This window comes from Ictidomys tridecemlineatus, chromosome 8 (genome assembly GCF_052094955.1).
Source record: "Ictidomys tridecemlineatus isolate mIctTri1 chromosome 8, mIctTri1.hap1, whole genome shotgun sequence".
NCBI classification, from domain to species: domain Eukaryota; kingdom Metazoa; phylum Chordata; class Mammalia; order Rodentia; family Sciuridae; genus Ictidomys; species Ictidomys tridecemlineatus.
The window spans coordinates 65070711-65088882 of record NC_135484.1 but is presented as its reverse complement, the minus strand read 5'-3'; positions in this window follow the sequence as shown (position 1 = coordinate 65088882).

Below are 18172 nucleotides of genomic sequence, written 5' to 3'. Positions count from 1 at the left end.
ATCTTAGTTAGAATGGGCTTAGCTATAAGCAATAGCAAATCCAACTCAATCTGGAACAAATAAAGACATTTATTGACACACAGAACCAGAAATCCAGCCACGATGTTGATTTCAGGAATGACATAAGCCATGAACTCCAGTTCCATTTTACTGAAATTCTCTAGATGATTCTAGGACTCATCCTCATGTATCATGTGTCCAGAAGATGAGAATTGGTTTTTAGAAGCTTCCCAAGAAACAAAACAGCTGCCCCCAGCAAGTCTTCCCTTGCACCCCATTAACCCAAGTTCTTTCACACCCCCAATCTTGATAAAGCTCACCCAAAAAGGGTACAGATAATTAGATAATCAGGCTTTCCTTACAGTCAGGTCTGATGACAATCTCCTCTGAAAATTATGGGCTGAGTTGGGGAGGAGACAAGGGTGAATATCTGAACAAGGTTCTGTTAGCAAAAAAGGAACAATGGCAACTGTGGTCAGACCACAGCTGTCCACAGCAAGTCTCATGGAGTTCATGCTCTTGTATAACACAGCAATAAATAGGGAATTCTGACTGCAAAGAATGTATAAGAAGTTAACAGTGCTTTCTTAGGGAACACATCACAACGTGGCAAGTAAAGGGGGTAACTTTACAGAAGACCACCCTTCGGAATGCTAAAGACCTGAAAAAGAGGAGGAGAAAAACAGCATACAACCACAAGACGTAAACAAGTGCGATGGTTTTAAAGGACCGAAAGCAGTACCAATGGCCAGAGCCCACAGATGCAAAGTCACAGTCACTGTATGTGGGAAAAAACTCCACAAACTGCCACGAAAGAGACAAATTTCCCAAGAGAAAAATGAGACAAGTAGTTTACAAGAAATAGAAAAGGCCAAGGAACATATGAAACACAAAAAAAGTGCACTTTTAAATTCATTTCATTTTTTTATTTGCCAAAATAACAATTAAATCTAAGTCCAATTTTAAAATAGGATATAGTTAAAGTGAAAATAAACTCATACTCTTCAAAAGGGCAACTTGGCAATAAGTCCTCCAACATTTTAAAATGACTACCACTGAGTCTCAAAATTTCATCCTTTGTAATTTATCTCAAAAAAATAAAACCCACAAGTTTGGGTTAATATGCTCAGGTATTTTCACTCTAGTGTTATATGTAATATAATGTATGTAATTATATGTAATATAATGTAATTTAATTTTTTTCAAAAAATTAAAAATATCTTAAATGTCAATAAATAAGGTAGATTAAATAAACTATGACACATCACATTGATAAAGTATTACGAAGTAATTTTAAAGCATATTTTGATGCTAAATGAAATTATTAAGTGGAAAAACAAATCAAAACAGCACAGCGTTATTACCTGATTTATATTTTATAGAGCAAAAATATGCATGCAAGAAAAAAGACTAGGGAGATTTTTAGGTTAGTTGTCAGTGAATATTTCTTAATTTGTGTGTGTGTGTGTGTGTGTGTGTGTGTGTGCGCGCGCTTTCCAATGTTTTTCATGTTTTCTGTAATAAACACATTTTTATTTGTTGAATTCTTTTTGTTTTGTTTTTGGTACCAGGGATTGAACCCAGGGGCATTTACCTCTGAGCCACTGCCCCAGCCCTTTTTAGATTTTACTTAGAGACAGAATCTCTTTGAGTTGTTTAGGGTCTCTCTAAGTTGCTGAGGGTGGCTTTGAACTCTCAATCCTCCTACCTGAGTCTCTACTGTCACTGGGATTACAGATATGTGCCATCACACCCAGCTCACATTTTATTTATAATAAAAAGAAAGAGACTCTTTTTGAAGGTACTTATCTCAGTAATCAAAACAAAATCACAATGGTTCTTTATTTTCTATATAACTATATCAATTCCCAGCTTCTTATTAATACAGAGAGGCTCAGAGATGATGAATTAAAATTATCATGGTGAAGAAAGTAACTAACATCTGTCATATGATAAAGGAGTGATATATCTGTATCCTGTAATTTTTTTTCTTTAAAGAAAATATTTATTTCATGATTAAACTGGTGGGAAGTGAGAAAGAATTGGGGTAAATGTTATTGGTTCTATCTCAGCAACTATTGATACTGTAGACAAATAAGGCCTAATGTGAGACATAAAAGTTCATCCTCATTATAAATAATTCTAACTACCAATAACAGAATTAGCTCTGTGTACCAAATGCCTTACAAACCTTATTTTATTTCTAAATCTCTCAAGAAAAATGAAAGATAGTTCTCAGAGATTAACAATTAGCCAAGTCAAGACATAAACCCAGATCTGTTGCAATTCAAGGCCCAGGTTCCCTACTCCATACAAATCTGCTTCCATATAGCATGTTATTTATACTAATAGCACACATTATTATCATTCAGCAATAGCTGTGTTTTCATATTGCAATAATTAATTCAGTATTAATGAATAGACTTCATAGCAAGTGACTATATAAGGGGTTAGGTAGCAAACAGTGTTGTTTGCCCTCAATGTGCAGTCAGTTCAAAATGAGGACTATAGGGAAAATAAACAGGTGATTGCAACAAAAATAAGTAATTATTATGACAGAGAAAACAGGATACTATGGAACCTTAATGAGGGGCATCTAACTCCGAATGGCATTGGTGAAGAAAGGAAAGTTCTGGGAGGCATATCTCCATGCAAATGGATGAATCAGAATTTATGTCAGTGCATTTAGGTTGCTGTAACAAAAATACCATGAACTGGAGAGCTTATAAACAACAGAAATTTCTTTTGTGTAGTTTTGGAGACTGAAAAATCCAAGACCAAGGACATCTGCATCTTCATATTGTATGTCTGGGGAGCACCCACTCCTTGCCTCATAGATGGCTATATTTTTGTTAAAGCCTCACATGGTGGAAAGGACAAAGGGAGCTCTCTCTGGCCTCTTTTGTAACAGTGCTAATTCTATTAATAAGAAGTGGGCTTTTCTGACCTAATCACCTCCCTAAGGCCCATATAAAGTCATCATCATGTGATATATATATGTATATATATATATATATATATATATATATATATATCACAAGAACAAGCTTGAGGCAAGGATGTGTCCATGCAACAGCATGGTGGAATTACAGTATGAAATATAAGGTAGGAGGTAGAGGGAAGTGGGCTCAGAGGGACAGATAGGAGCCAGACCAAATGCTGTGCTTAGGAATTTAATCTTCAAAAATTCAAAGGGATCCAGATACTTTATATCACATACTCTTCCAAGTAAAAATAAAAGAAAAAGGAAGGAAGGGAGAAAGAAAGGAAGGGAGGAGGGAAGAAAAAGGGAAATGAGGATGGAAGGAAAAGAAAAATAGATTTTTTCATACTATATAGATTAGCTTTTTGATACTATAACAAAATACCTTAGATAATTTTGGCTCATGGTTTTTGGAGTCTGCAGTTGTTTTCCCTTTTGGGCCTATTGTATAATATCATGGGAACATATGGTGGAGCAAAGTCATTCTTCTCATGGCCAAGAACCAAAAAAAAAAAAAAGAAAAGAAAGAAAAAGAAAGAAAGAAAAGAGAAGAGACAAGGGGCCCACAATTCCTTTCAGAGCACACTCCCAATAACCTAAAACTTCCCATGAGGCCCCAATTCCACTACCTCCCAACAAGGCCAAGGGCTAAAGACCAAGCCTTTAACACATAGGCCTTTCTGGGACACTCATCCCAACAATAGCATGTATTCTACCAACACATACAAATCATATTTTTATATTGCATACCTATACTACTATTTAATATACTTATTAGACTCCCTTCTAAGGTGGAACACTGGAACACTTAGACAACAGTGTGGAGGATGGATTTATAGGTACAAAGACTGAAGTCTATTACAAAAATTAAATTGAGAAGAGAAGACTGAGGGAATTGGTCTATGCTGGATGGTAATGGAAAGAAAAGAATGGGCTCATGGAATTAAAACAAGTAGAATTGATGAAACTTAGAGCCAACTAGATAATGGGTAGACTACAATAACAAAATGTCAAGAATGAAATACAGGTTCTATTTTCCATAAAAAAAGAAGTACTGCCGGGGGGGTGACGAATAACTTGTGTACGTTGATGCAGCAGGAATGGAAGCCGTTTATTATAGGACAACAGAGCTATTTATACATTTTGCACAGCTTATCTTAATTAGCATAAACTAGATACATCAGTCAACCAATAAGGAATCTCCACACTTAATGGCTTGCTTTTGTTACTTCTCAAACCACTCCCTCTGGCATTTTGCCAGGCACCATCCAGACTTGTTTACGAACTCTAACATTTCTCTGGCAAAATACCACGTGTTATTTTGACTTGTCTATAGACCTTAACAAAGTACGTACTGAATGGATAGGTGGTTGTACCAGATAAGGATGAATTTTTTAAAATATAGACTTTAAAGTATTTGGGGAACATCCAAATGAAGATACAGTAAGCCATTCTCTTCTAGTGCTCATGGATCTAGAGATCCATGCTGGAAACACTTACCTATGTGTATGTCTATTCATAGCATCGTCAGAGTATTCCTGAAGTTGGAACTAAACACCTAGATGAGATGATACAATAATGGAAAACACATTAAGAAAACCAAGGGAGTAACATGGGGCATGATAGGGAGAATAACAACCCCCCTTAAATGTATCCCTGGCCTAATTTCCAGGACCTGTGAATAAGTTACTGTATTTATAAAAGGAACTTCATAGATGTGATTAACTGAGAGGTCTTGAGTTAGGAATCTTATCCTGAATTATCCACATGGGCTCAGTGTACTCACAGGATCTTTACAAGTGAAAAAGTAGGGCACAAGGATCAGATCAGAGTGATCTGAAGATACTATACTGCTAACTTCAAAGATGGAAGGAGGAGCTACAAGTCAAAGAGGCCTGTAAATGCTGGAAAAGTCAAGGAAATGGATTTCTCTTAAGCCTCCAGAATGAATACAACCTGACAGACACCTTGATTTCAGCCCAGGACCCATTTTGGACTTGTAATATTCAGAATTGTAGGAACATAATTTTTTTATTGTTTTAAACCACTAAGTTAGTGGTAATTTACTATAGCAGTAATAAAAAAAATACCAAGGTAATCAAAATTTAAGATTTATACCAAAAATAAGATATCCAGGAACAAAATTAAAAATGAGCCAAGGGGGCTGATATAAATTGAGGAGATGATAAGGCTGGATGGAAACCTCAGGGGAAAGCTGAGAATAATCTCAAATGCTGAAGATGAGTCACGTGGTAACAAACAAACAACAACAAAAACTTGAAAGTGTCCACTGAATTCAGCATCTAAGGAAATAATTGATAATTGTTTGTCAGACAGTTCAATGGGGTAACTACAGTGGAAGTCAAATAAAGCCAAGTAAGTTGAGAAATGAGTGGAAAATGTACACAGAAAGCTTGAACTAGTCTTTCTAGAAATTTGGCTCTAATTGGTAGAAGAAATGGCTAGTAATTAGATAATAAACATTCAAACACACACACACACACACACACACACACACACACACACACACATACATTAAGGACAGCCAAGAATCCAGGTTTTGTGAGAATATGAAGCTCATATGATTGCAAAAGAGAGGGAATCTTTAATAAAAATAATATAATATTAAGAATTCAGAATATATACTAAATGAATATTTTTTATTTGTTTTAGTTAGTTATACATGACAGTACAATGACCTTGATATATCATACATTTGAATCAGATGGGATATAATTTCTCACTTTTCTGAGTATACAGGTTGCAGAATCACATTGGTCATGCATTCACATATATACACACAGTAATATTAAATGAATATTGATCATGAAAAGAGATAACATAGCAAAACCCTTCATTTTTTAAATCTGACATACATTATCACAAAAATCCAGAAGCTAAAACTTTTATTAATTAAATACCTAATGCATCCTCTCAATATGTTTTCCCCTATGTGTTTGGATGTATATTCTATTTATCCCTTCTTATGACAAAAATCTTTTAAATAATTTTCTATCAGACAAAAAGAAGACAATTTAGCCATTCCTCTATTGTGGTTGATCAACATCTATTTATTAATATTAATGGTCAGAATGTGTAAAACATTAGATTTCACCCAGAGACATACTTATCATATATAATACTGCTAAAGGTTTTTGCCTTACAGAAGAATTCATATAAATTCTACTTCTCATTATTCTTATTACAAAAGAAGCATACATGTAAGCTGAATTTGTTATTGAAATTATTAAATATTTCCTTATTTAATTTTTTTTTTTTTGTGTGTGTGTGTGCTGGGGATTGGACCCAGGGCCTTGTGCATATGAGGCAAGCACTCCAGCAACTGAGCTATATCCCCAGCCCCTAAATATGTTCCTAACAGGAAAAGAAAGTTTGTTTTTCAATGAGAACTGATTTCTTCACTTATGATTTTACATACATGAACTCAGGAGGATTTTCCATATTAATTTCTGGCTCAACTTTTCAAACATTATTTTCTCCACTGCTACCTTCATACTTCAGGTTGCAGGCACCAAAAGGTACATTCACAAAACCTCCATGTTGCAATGCAGGATGAGACAGCCTGGTAGGTAGTGGGGGTATTCCCAGAAGCCATTCTAAGCTAGTAATAATTTAACTGCATATGCAATCTCACTAAACAAAATTAAATATGTCTCCAATTCAATTAGGATTCTCAAACTCCTACAAACTCTCCAACACCATGGAAATAGGACAGAAGGCAAGTCAAAGTAGACAGATGTAGTCATCCTAGAGTAATTATACAGAAATGTTAGATTCTAATATGTTACTTCTGTATACTGTACAGATACATATGATCATGTGAACACACTGTTAGGCTCCACCTTAACAGAACCTTGAAAGGGGCTCAGGAAAGTAAGAAACCATGAAACTTAACATAATTAGTTTTAAGGTACATCCAGCTGTGGCTATGAGGAAATGTTGGACGAGAGAAAGGCTTGGCAAATCCAGAAAAGAAGGGGCACAATGATAACTGAGAGCTTCCTGTAGAGAGGAGGCTGGCGTCCAGGACACAGGAGGACACAGGAGCAGGAGAGAGCACACAGCAGTTTCCATACAGACAGGTGTGCACATGTGGGAGCAGGAAGTTGAGGGAAGTCCCGCTTCCTGTCCACAGCCTACTGTGGGAGGTGAAAGGTGAGGCTGTCTGCTGGAGATGAAGGGAGCACTGGGTCTAAGGAAGGGTTAACCATTTTTAGAACCTGTAGAAGACATGACCAGGGCAATGTGAAATTCGGTGAACAGGGATGAGTTTCAAATAAAGATGAAGAACCTGAACTTGAAGTGGCACCAGTGTGACAGTGGCTATGGGGCAGTCCACAGCAACATTGGTAGGTCAGATGAGAAACCATGTGAAATGGAAGTCTGTTGTTTTTCATCGTTTCAGTCATTGAACTCCCCAACTTCTCTCTAGGAAACACTCTTTCCCATGCTTTTAGCACACATGCTGTCTAGCTCCACAGTGGAGCATGTTCCTTAGGCCCAAACAGATTGGTTTGTTTTTCTGACACTGATGATGAAAAGAATCTTACCAGAAATTTTTTTAAAAGAAGTATCAGAATCGGGATAGTATAAGTTGACAGATAAAAAAGATGGAATAGACAAATGTTATGGCCTTTTCGTTTTGGACAGGACAGAAGTTGGCAGTCCTTGCTAAAGGTAAATTCTCACTTTCATCTTGCAACCAAACCATGTGTCTCCTAAAGCTTCTCCAATACAAAGTGGACAGGAACGAAGTCAGGAATTCAGAGAGTATATTTACTATGATCTTGAGTAAGATGCTACAATGAAAGGATTAACTGAGGCTGCAATTGGCTCATCTGAAATGAGAAAGGAATGAAAATTATACACATGTTAATGGAGAGCATTTCTGCTTGTGGCCTTCAATCTGAAATGGCTAGAAATGCTATGAAGTAAAACCTGGGTGGTGAGCAGAGGATGGAATCTTTTGCTGTCAGTTAAGTTTCTTGCTTAAGAAAGGAAGGAGTCTTAGTGAAGTGGCATCCCCTTTCTCCACAGAAAAGCCCTCTTAACCATGGCTGATTTTAGGACTGTCAGCAAAAGAGTCTCTGCAAAAGAGTCCAATGTAGATAAACTTCCTATTTTCATGTCACCCTGATTACTTGGCCACTGGCTGAGAAGATACCAGCACTCCAGGTGTTGGACACCTCCTTACTAGTTTTTTCACAAACATATCCAGTATAGTACTTTGAAGAAATGTGCAAACAAGGCCTCTGGCCTTGAGCTGAGCTTCACAGAGATGTCTACACTTTTAAGATAAGTTACAAATGGGCTCCATGGTAATAGCTGGCAGGGGAAGGAAAGAAAGAGGAGAAGAAGCTCTCCCCTTCTCAGGTGTTGTCCTTGAAGAGTTAACTTGCCCAGAACAGTGAAAGAAAAAGCTGCTTTTATGTGAACTTCTGCAGACTGTGAACTTCTGAGCCCCTCCCCTCACATGCTGGGTATAAAACTCTGAAACTCCCTAAACTTGGGGTTCAGAGGATTGATTGATTACAGCAAAAGCTGTGCCCTCTGAACCTGGCTGCAGCCAAATAAAATTGTTTCCTGCTGTCTTCAGTGCCTTGCCTTGTTTGTCCCTACAACATTAGCAGAGACGAAAGTGCTATGTGGGCTATTATGCACCCCAGGACTGACAAAGACAAAAACTAAGCTGGATTAAGCCTGGGGCAGGGGGAAAATTACTGGCTACTCTTGCCATAGTATGGTTTGCTTTTATCCCTAGACAGAAGTCATTTAGTTGAAAGTCAAGTACGTGAGCCAATGTCTAACACAAAGGGAGGACCAACTACCAAGAGATTGAAATTCCCAGACTCAGTTCCACAATTCAGAAACTGTTTTAACATGAAGCTGCCTTTTTGCTACTAGCCACTGGGACTCAGGTAATAGAGGAGTTGTGGGTGGAAACCTTCATAAATTGTTAAGAAAGTTGCTTTGTTTGCATTCCAAACCAACTCCTGGGACCACCAACCAATTCTAGTTACTTTGTTACCTTTGAGTAAGACTGCTAAGAGATAAAATCAGGCAGGATCCTTCTTCCTACTACCCATCTGAGAGGTAGACATGGAAGGCAATAGACAAGGGAGTACTCCCAAAGCACAGAATAGGAATTGACCAAAATATTTATTAACACTGGTTCCATAAATCTTGGTTGGACACTCTACTTTTATAAGTTAAATGGCCTTATTATACACACACACACACACACACACACACACACACAAACACACACACACTGGAATATAGTATTTTAGGTTAAAAGAAACTGAGATGATTTACAACTTAGGAAATCTTCTCTGAGTTCCATGTGATCAAATGGGTTTTTCTGACTAACCCCAGTTCCAGATGAACCAGAAGCCTTTGTAGAGAGCTGTAAATTAACTCATGGATGATTTATGGGAATCTTGTGCCCACTGAAACATTTTCATCGGAATCTTATAATCACCATATCAGGAACATAATTTGAATCATAATCAAGGCAATGTAATAGGAATTTAGAGCTAAGCATCAGATCCTGGGAGCAAAGTGAAAAAATAAATGGAAAAATAAAGAAATGAGGCCAGAAGGTAGAAGAATCTCATCCATGAGTAATGTCAAATGCATGGAAACTTGACATTTTTTTAAATAATTGTTGATCATAGATGATCTCTAGTACTAACTCCATGTGATCCTTCACCCAGACATTCTTGAATCATAGCTCTATTCCAGTGTCCATCCATTAGTGATCATCAGTGTGATATTTACTCACATTTGAAAAAAAGTTGGGGCAGGTCAGTAGCTGGGCATACACACCAGGATAGATGTTCTATAATTACCATCATATGGGAAGTGCCCAGCCCATCTGAGTCTCATGAGCACCCACAGTCTACTGCCTTATTAGAATAGATAGAAGAATGATATGAGAATGAGCTGGAGGAAGAAGAGAAAAACTAGCAGTTGTACTTAAGTAGAGCCAGCTACAACACATATGAATCACTGAGTGAAGAGGACTTGGAATGGGGGAATGTTTCCAGAAGTAGCTGGTTTCCTGGGATGTAACTGTAATGCACCTACTGATTGCACTTTCACATAGTGGCAGTTTTCTCATAGTTTATCCCCAGCCCTCAGCCAGTAAAAATTTATGGCTGCTAGCTGGTCAGTGGAAATTTTATGCACAATTGACTTTGAGGCGGAGAGTAATAAATCATAAGTGCCCAGAAAAAAACTTCTTAGTGTCATACAATCTGATTCTCACTGCCGCTGAATAAAACCTGTGCCAGGAACCAAAACTTCAAGACACAAAAACACATTGACAAATGCCCCAGCAGAGGTGGCAGATGATAGTAGAAGGACTTGCTGCCAGACCAGAATGGTCTGACATGGCCTAAAGTACTTCCAGAAATCCTGCATGGGGCTCCAGGAGGAGTGTGGCTGGTAATGAGTGTAGAATTGTTTCTTGATTTGTCTTTCTTCTCACCTAAGATACTAAGATTGTCACTAATTCTGCCTCATCCACAAATGTCATTCTGGTAGCTGATCATGAAGGCACATGCTTATAATCCCATCAACCTCAAAGGATGAGGCAGGAAGATCACAAACTTGAGGCCAGCTTCAATGGTTTAGTGAGATTCTGTCTCAAAATTTAAAAACTAAAAAAATTAAAATAATAAAAGTTAAAAATAATAAAAGTGCTGGGGATGTTGCTCAGTGGTAAAGTGCCCACAAGTTAAATCCCCCAAAACACCCCACCACACACACAGACCTTGATAGTCAGCTCCCCACCCTATTAACTTGCTGGCACCTCTAGCACTAGCCTCATTCTTACAAACTGCATTCCTTAGGGTTGAGTCATTTCCCAGTTTTTTTAATCTATCCTTGGCCTGCAAGTGTGTTTCCTTAGATGTTATTATTATGTAATGTGATAAGGCCAACAGATGAGAAGGTGACTGCCCTTGAAGACAGTCCATTGTACTGTAGTTCCCATGGGAGAGTATGTGGCACACCACAGAGAACCACATGAGGAATAACCAGGGTCTATAACAAGGTAGAAGGAGAGAAGGTCACTGTGGGCCTTATTGTGGTTTCCTCCAGAATGAATTGCCTGAAGTAGGGAAAAGAGAACGTGTATTGGTGAGTTTGAATAAGGTCATCAGGCTCTTGGGATATAGGTGCTCTCCCTGTTTGTCTGGTGTCTGGCCCTAAAACGATTAAGGTAGGTGGGATATATGGTGATCTAGGAAATAAGAAAGAGTGTCAGGAGCTGTCTGTGGCTGTGTGTGGATTGTGTTGCGCATAATAGCCGCTTGAGGGGACAGGCCTGGCACTGCGAACTCCCTGTCAGCGATTGAGCACATGATGCAGGTATGTGTCTCCCCCTGTAGCTCTGCCTAAGATCCCACACCGGCACCTGAGATGGGTGTGACTCATCAAGATGTTAATCAATCTGCTGACCACAAGACATCAGGAAGCAAGACTCCACCCTTGAAACCTTACATACATACATGTATGTATGGATAATAATGATCATCTTAAAGCAGTGTGCTATGACCAATGGTTACCTGAAGAGGAAGGAGCTACAGTTTTCACTATACTGGTATTCCTAGTTCCCATAAGACCACTGTTGGTCAGTCACTCAGGGGATTTTACTGTAACCACTCAGATAAACACCCAGACTGTACATGGGGACAAATTTCCCTGAGGTCTTGCTTCTAAGAATCAGGACTTAAGGACCAGTGGCACAAGTCTGCAGGTCCTCCACAGTCCCTTGGCCAAACAGCATTCCTGAGGAAAGAGGTATCTTTCCTGCAGAGGAATTTTATCAGTCTGAGCTCCTCCTCACTACCAAGGTCTTTTCTGTCTTTCTACTAGTGCTATGTCCAAACATCTTTCCAGGAAGAAATATAGCACAAAGAAACTAGTGTCATTTGGATTATTTTCATCCCCAAAGTTCTGTTGCCCTGGCCTCCAGGACTTTGTGTCTACTAGCCTGCTGAGATTTCTGCCCTGTATTCAGACATTCTCTGAGGATGCAACTGCTAATAATGTTTAACATAAAGACCTTAAGCTTCCTCTTGTTTGCAAATGAAAAACACATGACTTTAGGTCATAAAGCTATATTATGTCAGATCTTGTGGGCGAAAAGTCGGAGGAAGAGACCACCAAGAGACTGACTCATGCAATTGCAGAAGGGGATTTATTGAGGATCCAATTCAGCGCGCTGAGGCTCCAGGCTCACTCAAGAAGGGAAAGCAGCCCAGAGCCCCAGCAGAGGTTAAGCAGTGCTTAAGTACACTTTTTGGGGAGGGTGGAGGCTTTGCATACATCAGGACAAATCATCATGAGGCATGGGAAAATCAAACAACAATTCTTAAACTTGATTAGTACATTCATTGGCGGGAACAGGTGGGGGGGGTGATTAGTCACAGGGCCCTAGGCTAAATGGCCAGTAGGGCGTTGTCTTAACTGTCTCAGGAATTTCAGGTTCTGGGTGTAGCAGAGGAACTTAACAATACCTAGTCTTTCACTTTTTAACTCAGGCCTTGCAGCTTAGAAACTTTACAATGCCCGGTCTTTTACATTTTAATTCAGGCTTTGCAGCTTAGAAACTTTACCCTTTCAGAACCTGTGCACCTTACCAGTGCTGAGTAGTGCTTAGCCATGCTGAACCTAGCATATGCCAAGATAAAGAGGTGAGCAGTAATTCAAACAGATCACCAAAGCTTACAACCAAGAGACCACAGAAGTCAACATGGGCAGCAAGATGAGGTTCAAGTTAGACTGAGTGGAATAGTCAGATTCTATTAAAAAAAAAATCCTTCATGAATAAGGGAAAACTAAGGTGAAGAAAACAAAAAACACAGGTAAGAGGTTAGATATTCAATTCTACAATGTTAAAAAAAAATTGAGTTATTTTGGTTTCCATGAAGAATATAGGTTTGAAATCTTATATTTCTATCTTGAGTCTTATGGTCTCTTAAAATCAATCAACCAGCTGGAATTTCAAAGATTTATAAAATAGAATGATAATATCTATCTCCCTTAGTTACTGTAAGAATTGGAGATTATAAACTTATGCAAAGACACTATTTGTACCATTATAGGCATCAAATAAATGATGGCTGCCATTAAAATGATTATTTGGCTATGGACTTTCTATGGACTTTAAATAGCAATAACAGTCTTAGCCAGGAGTTGACACCTAAAATCATTTTTTATAGCACTTACCTTGCTTCAGCCAACACTGAATCTTTATTTAGTAGTTAAATCTTTTGGTACTTATTTATCCATTGAGCAGAGTAAGGAGATAACTTTTATATGTAAAAGTCTGAGCTTTTTTTTTTTTTTACCAAAAAACACAGTACTACCCACCCCAGGCACATATCATATGTTTCCTATTTTATGTGACTACCCATCTTTGTTTTAAACTGCCAGTGTTTTAAAGATTTGTTACTAAATATAAGTTCTCATAGCCCATACAATATTGGGCTAATTTGGCTGTTTTTTAATTATTATTATTATTCTAAATTTTCTTCTTTTAATTTATTAAGCCAAACTTTTGTTCTGTCACCATGTTAATGTACCTTTTTGTCTATTTATACATGTCACATCTTGGATTGACTTCTTATCCCCAGTTTCTTCCAGGCAAAGACAATGAGCACAGTGAGCATAGTTAATAAATGTTACATAATAATAACTATTAAATGTTCTTTTAAAATCACAAGCAGCTTTTTATCTTTAGCTTCTACTTTGAGATAATTACATACTTCCTCAAAACTATTTATAGCTCCCATCAGAAAGAATGGATAAAAAAAAATGTGCTCTCAGTCCTGCCAAATTTATGGTGAAAGTGATTTAAACTCTGAAGATCCGTTGCAAGTGTTCAAAATGCCACTTGACATATGGATGTCAAACTACATCAATAGAAAACTTTTCCCAACCAAAATTTCCATGATGGTAGGAAGTTATAGTTTACATCCTGTCCACATCTCCATCATCATTCATTTACCAACAAACTGTGATGGAACAAAACAGTGGCAGAAACTCACCTTTACCTATTAGCGTTCAGTCCCTTGGCTTCTGCATCCTCGGCTGCATCAGGAGTCCTGGCTTCCTCCCACCCTTTGAAGGACTGAACTCTGGCAAGTTCATCTTTAAATCAAGACCAAATAACAGATCAGCCTTACAAATGAGTGGCACTGAGGACCTCCTCCAGGATGTGGAAATCACAGGGTCAAATATATATTTGCACATTCTTGAGTTTCCAGATTCAGCATATACAAATTTAGTGACTCTACCCACTTTATATACTCATCCTCAAACTTGCTTAGAAATGACATCAGAAAAACTCCAAATTACCTTCCCCCTTAAGTCAAAGAAGTAGGTTAGCACAATGGATAAATCACAAACTTAGAGTCTCACTGGGTGCTGGTCTGAGCTCTTCCCACTCAACCTATTTGATTTGGATAAATCCATTATGATTTTTGTCACCAAGATTCTGTTATCAAAAGGCCCATTTCCAAGCTTTGAGGGAAAATACTGAGATGGGGAAAACAATGAATAAGCACAATGCCCTGGCCTCAAGGAGTTTTAATATGGGAGAGAAAACTCGTGATCTTAAGGGGAAGGATGAACTGAGGAAGAATAAAGAACTGTCTGCTGAGAAATCTTTTTCTTTCCCTTCCTTTTTTATGGGGGAGGGATGTTGCATTGTTCTGTCAGATTACATTTTTATATTTCCCCTCAGTGTGAATCTTGTTTCACTACACACTTGTTTTCATGAAAAATCTTTTGCCTCAAGAAAGATCAATAGAACCTGTTGCTTAACAATAGTGACCTTTGCACAGATTAATATAAAATATTGTGACTTCTTGCAATCTAAGTTAATTATAGCTTTTAAGACTATAAATATCTTTGGAAAAGTTGTCCAAGAAAAATCCATCTTTCTTCCTATTACAGAGAAATGTCTTCTGTGCCACTTGCGGTTGCCTAGCTAATCTGATCAGTCCAGGAAGGAAGTTGAGAAGAGAGAGGAACTCCCAGCATCCATGAAGGAAAAGTTTTCCCAGCATTAAGTCCAGTGGGGCAAGGTGACAGTCCAGAGTAGGAGTATAGAATCCCAAGCTAGTGCCCCTCAGAAATTAAATACAGACTGAAATGATCAAACTACTGGTCTAAATGCCAGCTGGCAAGCAGCAATTCCTAATCTTACTACCTTGGCCTGCCCCAATTCCTTTCTACATTAGCTTAGCTTTTTTCTTAGAGGTTAAGCTTGGGTGATCAACTTACAAAAGATGTTATTTTCTTTAAAATTCCACTATTTTTTGTTTCTACTAATAAAAATGCACCTGCTCTATTCAGGTACTGCCCCGGATCATATGTCTTGCCTCTGCTTCCTTGATTACTTTTTTTCCCCAACTCTTGTGACCTCACTGTTCAGCCCTTCTCTCTGAAAGTAAAATATCATTGACTCAAAGTCAAATGGAAAGAGCTCTAAAGTTGAGTGTGATTTGAGTCCCTGTTCCACCTTCTAAATGCTGCAAGCTTTTGGACATTTTAATGCCTTAAAACTCTTTCCTAATCTGTCTATATAGGGTGTAATTTATTTGAAAACCTACAAGAGAGGTACTTACTGTCATAGAACTGATGGTCAAAAAGATAAATTACACAATTAAAAAATTGTTTCATTATTTTTAAAAATATCTAATATATAGTAAGCTTTTGGGTACATTTTTTAAAATACAAATGATTCAATTGGTTAATAAATTCTTATTACTATACTAATAATGACTTCATGGGTGCCTTAAAATACTGCCACTTTATAGTAGGCAGAAAGAGTTCTTAGGGACACAGTGTGAGTTTTAAAGCTGGCACAAGGACCCCAGGGCTCCTGACTCCCAGCTCAGCACTAAAAATAGGCTTATTTATTTTGGATAGTTAAATACTCTTCAATGTTGTTTATATTGATTGGTATCACCAACTTTATTTAGATAATCATGTAGAATCCAGTGCCTACTTATCACAAATTCCAAATTGGTGGACCAGAACAGAGCCCAGCACTGAGGATGCCGTAGTGAGCCCAACCCAGCTCACTGGTTTAATGGGCCTCTGGCATGAACAATCACTTCTCAGGGGTGGCTCTTTCACTTTTCCTCTGTGGAACTGTTGGACTCCCTGTGACATTTCTTCATTGCATGGTGTCTCTCCCACAGATGGCTTGGGCAGGTGCCATTAGCAAGGGTCTAACCACTGGCAGGAGGGGTAACAAGGGAACATTACAGGGCTTCTTCCAATATCTAAGCTCCGCCCCCAGCCTTGCCAGCACTATCTTCATCATGTCCACCTCCATCAGAGAAAATCTCCAGGACTTCAGACAAAGTACATGCAGTCAAACCCCAACGATGCAGCAGGGTGAAGATCTTTCCAAAAGGGATCTGGCTCCATGAGATTTAAAAGAATGGCTAGAAGTCAGTGTCCCCAAAATTTCTGTCACAATTAGCAAGTGCCATAGAGATTCTATGACATTAGAGAAGGTATGTCCAAGGTTTGGAGGGACCCAGGCATTTCTGACTTAGCCAAATATAGTAAATGACTTAAAACCAGCAGTAAACCAATCTAGGTTTAGCTTTGAAAACAAGTTCTGCTTCTGATTGTTTATTTTCTAAAGTATAAACAGCAATAATCATTCAGTATGATTTTTAGTAAGCTCTTTGGTAAGCACTTCCACTAGGGACTTAGTTCTATTATCAGAGAATAATAGAGGCAAGGTGCAGAGAAAGAAAAAAAAAAAAAAAGAGGAACTTTGGCATTAGGCCTAGATTTGAATACAAACTGTACCTGAACTGGTTATTTAGCCCAGTGAGAGAGCTGTTCCCTCAGTTAGAAAAGGAAAAATAGTGTGGATTAAAATAGATACTGTGTACTTTGACCATAATAAGTGACCCATGGTATCTACTGTTATTACTATTATTGTACTTTTATAGTTAAAGTTAATATTGCTATAATTATAAATGTTTTCAAATTCCTTAGACTAAAAGCATCACCTCTGCCAAGTATCACAATGTAAGCTTGTATAGAAAGGACTTGGGTTTACACAATTATCTGATCAATCATTACTCCTTTTTGAGAAGTTTCAAAATAAATTGAAAACCAGCAAAAGATATTGTGCTGTGATTATGCAAATTTAAACCTAATTCAACCAGAATGTGTATCCCTTCCTCTGCAACAATCATAATTTGGACATTTTATTAATCTCCCATATACACAACACTGAGATTTATGTGATTAAATTTTTGAACCACTGACTACAGCACCATGGAATGATTTGACTATATTTTACATCTGAAAATTGTCATTGTAATGGCCTTGAGAAGTTAACTTGATAAGGCCACAGTCCCCAATTATTCCATCAAACTCTATCTAGGTGCTGCTGTGAAGATATTTTGTAGATTTGATTAAAGTCTATAATCAGTCCATGTTAACTACGGGAGTTTGACCTAGATTATCTGAGTGAGCCAGATTCATCTCTTGAAAGGTCTTAAAAGCAGAGCTAAGGTCTCTCTGAGGAAGCAGAAATTCCACCTGAGAATAGCAGCTTCAGTCTATTACTGAAAGTCCAGTCTTCCCTCCCTGACGTGCTGCCCTCCGATTTCAGGTTTGCCTAGTTTCTCCATAATTGTGTGAACAAATTCCTTGCAACAAATCTCTTAATGTCCTATATAGTTTTGCATTACTTTTTTCTTTTTTCATTTCCATTGCATGTATTCTAATTTTCTTCACTGACAACCCAAACAGGGAATTGAAACAAGGCTGTTTTACTATTTTTGCTCTACTGTGATCATTCAAAAGCAATGAATATACTGTTAACAATAAGGCATAGTACGTAGAACAGCTTGGCGTAGGTTAGCTTCAATCCAGCACTCTATCCCAAGTCTTGACAAGGCTGAGGTGACAAATTTTAAGAGTTGGGCACTAAGAAAATGTTATCTAATAATAATAATCATCTTCATATATAATAATAATGTGTTCACTACTAATTATTTTTGTTAAGTAGGTACTATTATTACCATTCTGATTTTAGAAATGAGGAAACCAAGCCATGGCATAATTATACAAAGTCACACATCAGGTAACTTAGCTGGGAATTGTAGTTTTGCA